Here is a 7,031-nt window from a genome sequence, read left to right as displayed (position 1 = left end):
GATGGTTGATTTTATTGCAGGAATTTGACATCGCAATAAAATATCGACCTAGGAAAGAGAATCTTGTAGCTAATTTCCTCTCACAAATGCCGAAGCCAGTGGACGCAGCAGCAGTCGAAGATCAATTTCCAGATGAACATTTATTTGTTGTTACTGTCAAGACACCCTGGTATGCTGATGTTGCAAATTATTTAGCATTAGGCAAATTACCAAAGCATCTGACCCCCAATGAATGAAAACAGATTGTGCAACGTAGTACCCGATTTTCTTGGATTAGGGGCTACCTATTTCATACAGGAGCAGATATGCACATCAGAAGATGCGTCCGTGAAGACGAAATATTTGACATTCTGAAAGCCTGTCATGACGGACCGTGTGGCGGAAATTTCGCAGATCAAAGGACCAGTCACAAGGTTTTGCAAACAGGATATTGCTAGCCCACAATCTTTAAAGGCGAATAAATTTGTGCAAGCCTGTGACAGTTGCCAAAGAGCAGGACGCCCTAGACAGTCTGACGAAATGCCTTTAAACCCACAGCTAGTATCCGAACCATTTGAGCGTTGGGCGCTCGACTTTGTTGGTCCGATCAACCCATCATCAAATTAGAAAACATATATTCTAGTAGCAACAGAGTATGTTACCAAATGGGTTGAAGCATAGACACTTCCAAGAGCTATAGAGGACTCTGTGATTCATATCCTATTCCAAATATTTGTGTGTATGGCCTCCCAAGAGACATAATCATGGATGGAGGACCACAGTTTGAAGGTAATAAAATCGCTGCAACGTTAAAAAATTATCACATTCAGCACAAAATGACCACTCTGTATCACCCACAGGCAAATGGCCAAGTAGAGAGCACGAATAAAGTGATAGAGGCAATATTAACAAAAACCATTGCGTCACACAGGTGTGATTGATCTTCAAGATTGCTGGAAGCCTTGTGGGCATACCGAACAACGTGGAAAAATACCACCGGTTATTCACCATATCAACTAGTATTTGGAAAGGAACTCATCTTTCCAATAGAGTTCAAAATACAAACGTTAAGAATAGCGCAGGAGGTCGGTCTGGATTTAAATGACGCCCAGACTAATAGATTACAGCAAATTAACGAGCTAGATGAAATTAGGCTCGCGGCTCTTCAACACGTTGCATTAATCCAACAGCAGAGAGAAAAATGGCACGACGCCTTGATCAAAAAGAAAATCTTCCACGAAGGAGATTGGGCACTCCTATACGATTCTAGGTTTCAGGATTTTCTGGGAAAACTTCAGACTCGCTGGCTTAGACCGTATGAAATCCAGAAAGTGCATGACAATGGCAATATTACTTTGACTACTATTGACGGATCTGGACATACCTTTAAAGTAAATGGCCACTGAGTGCGACTGTACCATAAACTGCTTACTCGGGAATCCTTCTACCAGCAACTCCGGGAAGATTCTGATATGCAGATTCTTGCTGAGGAAAAGAATTCTTCCTTGGCTTTGGTTCACTAAGTAATTTCATTATTCCTAAATTTTGTACATAACTTTTTCTTTTCTGCTTGTATAAATTACTTTCTGTACAAATTTTTTCATTTCTGCATTTATTTATTTTTACATTTTGTTGTTCCTTTCCGAAGGAACAGCATTTTCGTCATTTTGTTGTTCCTTTTCGAAGGAACAACACTTTTGCATTTTGTTGTTCCTTTCCGAAGGAATAGCATTTTCATCGTTTTGTTGTTCCTTTTCGAAGGAACAACACTTTTGCATTTTGTTGTTCCTTTCCGAAGGAACAACATTTTCGTCATTTTGTTGTTCCTTTCCGAAGGAACAACACTTTTGCATTTTGTTGTTCCTTTCCGAAGGAACAGCATTTCCGTCGTTTTGTTGTTCCTTTCCGAAGGAACAAAACTTTTGCATTTTGTTGTTCCTTTCTGAAGGAACAACATTTCCGCCTTTTTGTTGTTCCTTTCCGAAGGAACAACACTTTCCTGTTTTGTTGTTCCTTTCCGAAGGAACAACACTTCCACATTTTTGTTGTTCCTTTCCAAAGGAACAACACTTTCGTTTTTTTGTTGTTCCTTTCTAAAGGAACAACACTTTTGTTTTTTGCTATTCCTTTCCAAAGGAACATGTTAGAAAATTATATATTACAGAGCAATGGAACACATAAAATATTGCAGAAATATAAACACAGAAAACTCATAAAACCAGAGAGACACAGATATACATGGCTCACCCAGTTTGGGCTACGTCCACCCCGAACAGCCAGTCCTTCCTTTCCATTATCCAGCAAAAATGAAGAGACACAACCTACAGCAGATCCATTGTAATATCCTCTATTTTCTCTCACAGTCTCACCTCTCTATTTCTCACTCAGAGAATATACATCTATTACATAGCCTCAATACAATGCCCTCATACAAAGAGAGGGGTTGCCTTCTAGGGCAAAAAATCCTAAACTAAACATAAGTTCTATCGTCAGATCATCCGCCTAATGAACGGCCCAGATTGATTAGAAATTACTATACTTTTACAAGGTAATTTTACATCTATTTTTAGCTTCGGGGGCATTGCCCTCGAAACCCCCGCCAGGGGACTGCTGGCCCCCGGACCCCCCAGCTGAGGGGTATCGGCCCCCCCAAACCCCTGCGGCGGGGACAAGTCCCCCCCATGGAGGGGTGTACAAACTTCCTGGGGTATACGTCCGGCTAAAATAAAGACCTCTAAAAAATCATGCTCCACACCCAACAGAACAACACTTTCATTTTTTTTGTTCCTTTCCGAAGGAACAGCACCTTCGTTTTTGTTGTTCATTTCTGAAGGAACAACACCTTCACATTTTTGTTGTTCCTTTCCAAAGGAACAGCATTTTCATTTTTTGTCGTTCCTTTCTAAAGGAACAGCACTTTCGTTTTTTGTTGTTCCTTCAGAAAGGAACATCATTTTCGTTTTTTTTCGTTCCTTTCCGAAAGAATAGCACTTTCGTTTTTGTTGTTCCTTTCTGAAGGAATAGGATTTCTGCATTTTTGTTATTTTACTTCGCGCTTGCTTTATTTGTTGTTCTGATTAAGGAACAGCTGTTGTTCCTCTTAAGGAACAGCTGTTGTTCCTCTTAAGGAACAGTTGTTGTTCCTCTTAAGGAACAACAGTTTCGAGTATGTTTTTTTCTTTTGCTTGCTGTTCTTCTTAAAGGAACTGCGGTTTTTGTGTGCAAATATTCTTTTGTTGTCCCTCTAATGAAACAATAGCTATTCCATCTAAAGAACAACACTTTTTGTGTGCATTTTTTATTTCTGTGTGTATGTGTGTTTCACGACTTAGAAGATTTTTTTGAGTGATAGTCATTTAAGGCACAGCTATACATTTATGCAAGAATACAAAAACTAGAGGATACTGAAATCAGCAAACCAAAGAAAAATTGTTATCTTTAAAGAAATTGCTTTTAATTGATAAGAGAAAAGAGGAAAGGACACAATTATTTATATCACTTTGTTGCCTTTATTTTCAGTAACACCAATTTGATTGATTATTTTAATCATGATGGTTCTTTCTAAATCTCCATAATTCTCTTTGATCATTATTATTGAATAAGAATAAGGGCATATTTTCCTCTATTGAGATGTTCATACTTCTTCCACCGTCCCTACTCTTAAGGAGTGTTGAGCCACCCTCTGTATATAAATAGGAAAGTGCTATATAAAAGAAAAGATACATATATATATATGATTACTAACATGATTTGTCAGATGAAGGATAGGGGGTCTCATCAAGAGCCAGCCTACCATGATCATAAGGAAGAAAGTGAAGTGGCATTTCCACTATGGCCACCACACCAGGGATATGATCCAAGAGGCACATCAGAAAAATAAAAAGTCCTTGGAACAGGAGGTCTCATCACGAGTCAGCCTGCCCACCTTTCACTCCTTCCTGGTGAATGGCATTATGATTCATCTGGTTACCAATCCAGCACAATGGCCTCCATTCTGACATCGCACAGCACTTTCCTAGGCATACACAAAGGATTATGGTTCCAAGGGTGAAATAAGCAACTCTGTCATGGTTATGGACACCTGTGGGCAACAGAGCTAATGGTATTGAAGTCATATTTTTCATACACCAATAGTCATTATAAACCCTTCTTCTTATATCTTTATAGTTATTTCAAATGAGATTATGTCATATAACCCTTTTGAACCTTTGATACATGAAAATCTTTTATAAATCAATCATAATGGTTAAATTGGATAATGACCGCATAAGAACTTTTACTTATGTCAGCTGTCCTATCCTCTATTTTTCGCATCATATCACCGCATTTCCTTATTTATTAGCGATTTCCATCACAAGCCTCGATTTTAGTAATCCGCTCATTTTTGTAAACATGTCATGGATCTACACGATGTTCCTTTATTCCACTGTACAATTGTAGTTCAGCATGCTGCTCCTTTATTTGACAGTCGAGGACGGCCTATCACATTTCAGGGGGCGCGAGTTATCTCCATAATTCACTGGCATACGTGTCAACGCATTATTTGGAGGTATTATGACTCCATCAAAACTCGAGAATAGCAAGTCTAACGGTATTGTATTTCCTGATATGCATGGCTTGCTGTTCCAAAACCATTTTTGTATTTTGGTCTATAAAAATTAACAGTGAGATAAAGTTTGAAAATCTCGTTGTTCCATCGTCTTCTCTGTGTTTTTTTAACAGTGAGCTAAAATTTGAACAGTTAGTTATTCCATCGACATCTCTGTGTTTTTTACAGTGTGCTAAGCTTGAACAAAATGGGAGGCAGATCAATTCGCAGCGAGCCACAGGTGTTAATGGTCTTTGACGCTGCACGCGAAATCTTAGTAAGGGCAGGATGGATATCCTACCTTAACCGTCTACAACAATCTAATGAGACGGTGGCAATTGAATTTCTGCAGAATCTGCAGGAAGATCATTCCATGGTGAGGGGAAGACAAATACTAGTAACAGATGAGAGAATTGTTGAAGTTTCGGGACTGCCAACCGTTGGACCAGTATGGACCCTGAAAAATATGAGACTGCAAGACGCTATAACCATCTTTCGGGACGAAGGGCAGAACCTTACTGTCAAAGGCAAAGGAGTCCTACCGGCAACCCTGGGAGAGCCTTGGGCAGAATTGGCCAGAATTGTCCAAAGCTACATTACTTGCGATGGCAGAAAAGACGTGGTAAGACCACGCCATCTCAAACTGTTAGCTGTATTAAAACAAAAATGTGCTGTGAATTTGCCTGCGTACTTAAATTTTTTATTGCATGATGTTGCCCAAAGTATAAGAAAATCTCGCCATGTAGAATCAGTAGTAAGCCATCACGGTTTAATTCGGTTGATAGTCAGTTACAGTCTTGCCCAACAACAGAGTAGTTGGGAATAATTGATTTTCTCGATAGTGAAAAAACATTACTAGCACATCAATTAGACCACCGAAACAAAGAAAATCTGTCAGATTGGGAAGAAGCAGAGGAATGCTAGAAAATTCCCAAGGAAACAATAGCCAACCTGTAGAAATACATGACTCAGAAGACGAGCAACCCCCACGACTTGAAGGAGGGGAAAATGAAGAAAAATTAGAAGAAAACGAAGAAGAAGAACTGGAAGAGGAAACTGAGCAATCTGGTCAAGGAGAAGGGGAGGAAGTAGAGAAACCCAATGAAATTCCATTGCAAAACCCTCTGCAAGAAGATGAATTGGCCCGAATTTTGGCCAATATGGGCGAGTATGTCCAACCCCACAGCCCACTCAACCCCGATACCGAATAAGGGCCATAGGAACACTCTGCTCATGATAAGAGTGCATCTGAGGAGATGTGTGATGAGGAGGAAGAAGAAGGACAATCCCAGGAACACTCTGCTCATGATAAGAGTACATCTGGGGAGATGGATGACAAGGAGGAAGAAGAAGAACAATCTCAAGAACACTTTGCTCCCAGTCAGAATACACCCGAAGAAATGCATGATGAAGAAGAAGTAGAAAAAGAAGCTGCCTGGGAAACAGCAGAACAAACCAGGGTTTCTTCCCCTGAAAACCCTAATCGGCAGGATGAGAACACTGAAGAAGTGTTCCAAGCAGGAAACGTGGAAATTAGCCAAGGCGACGGTACAATCCCTGAAGTACAAAGCCCAAGCCCAAGATAAGAAACAATTGTTCCTTCTAAGAAAACAAATCAAATCAAAAAGTTGTGAAAGGAACATCAAAGATTGCTTAATGTAATTAAAAAACTTCGATAACAAATAAGGGTCCTACAAATGGGGAAAGGCTCAAAAAGAACCCCTGGAGCAAAGCGTGCAGCCACCCAGGCAAAACCCCATAAGAAGAAGACCAAGAGGACTCAAGTCAAACCTGTTATTATTCAGGACCGCAAGGAACAACATGTGGTTGTTACAAATGCAGAAGCACAAACAGAAAACACACCAGTCTGTGATAAGGAAGTCCAGACAGAGGCATTGTCCTCTAGCAGCACGACCAACCAGACAGTTCGTGAGAAGGAAACACAGACTATAAAAACTAGATGTCGCAATAAGGAGATCCAAGTAGATCTCCAGCCCAAAAATGTCATGATGGATAATGACCCGAGGATAGTAAAACTGCAAAAAGATCTAGCACAGGCCCAACAAACAATAGAAAAGCTCACAGAGGAAACTGTTCCTCAAGAGAAATATCAGAAGTTACAACAGCAGCTAAAGAACATCAATGCATCGGAGAGCGAGGCCTTCGATGGATGGCGAAGGGCAGAGGAAAAAGTTAAAAAGGTAACCCATAGACTAGACACAATTATGAATCAAATGGATACCTTATGTTCTCTGTATACTGATGTTCTAGCGTGTAGGGCACCCGCCAAAAACTATGCTTTGTTTTTTATGGAAAGATATTTACAATTGAAAATTAAGGCTGTCAAGGCAGGGGTGCCTATAGAGATAAAAACCATTGATGATTTCATAAACTGTTGTAAGCATTACGGGGTGAAAGTCCAATGATTGTTATGTGAGTTTTATTTACATAATCTTGTGTTGGA

Source organism: Pinus tabuliformis, chromosome 7, assembly GCF_031772625.1.
Source record: "Pinus tabuliformis cultivar Carrire ecotype Pingquan chromosome 7, CPIR1, whole genome shotgun sequence".
In the NCBI taxonomy this organism is placed as follows: domain Eukaryota; kingdom Viridiplantae; phylum Streptophyta; class Pinopsida; order Pinales; family Pinaceae; genus Pinus; species Pinus tabuliformis.
The sequence above is the reverse complement of the archived record's forward strand: the minus strand, read 5'-3'. Positions refer to the sequence as shown.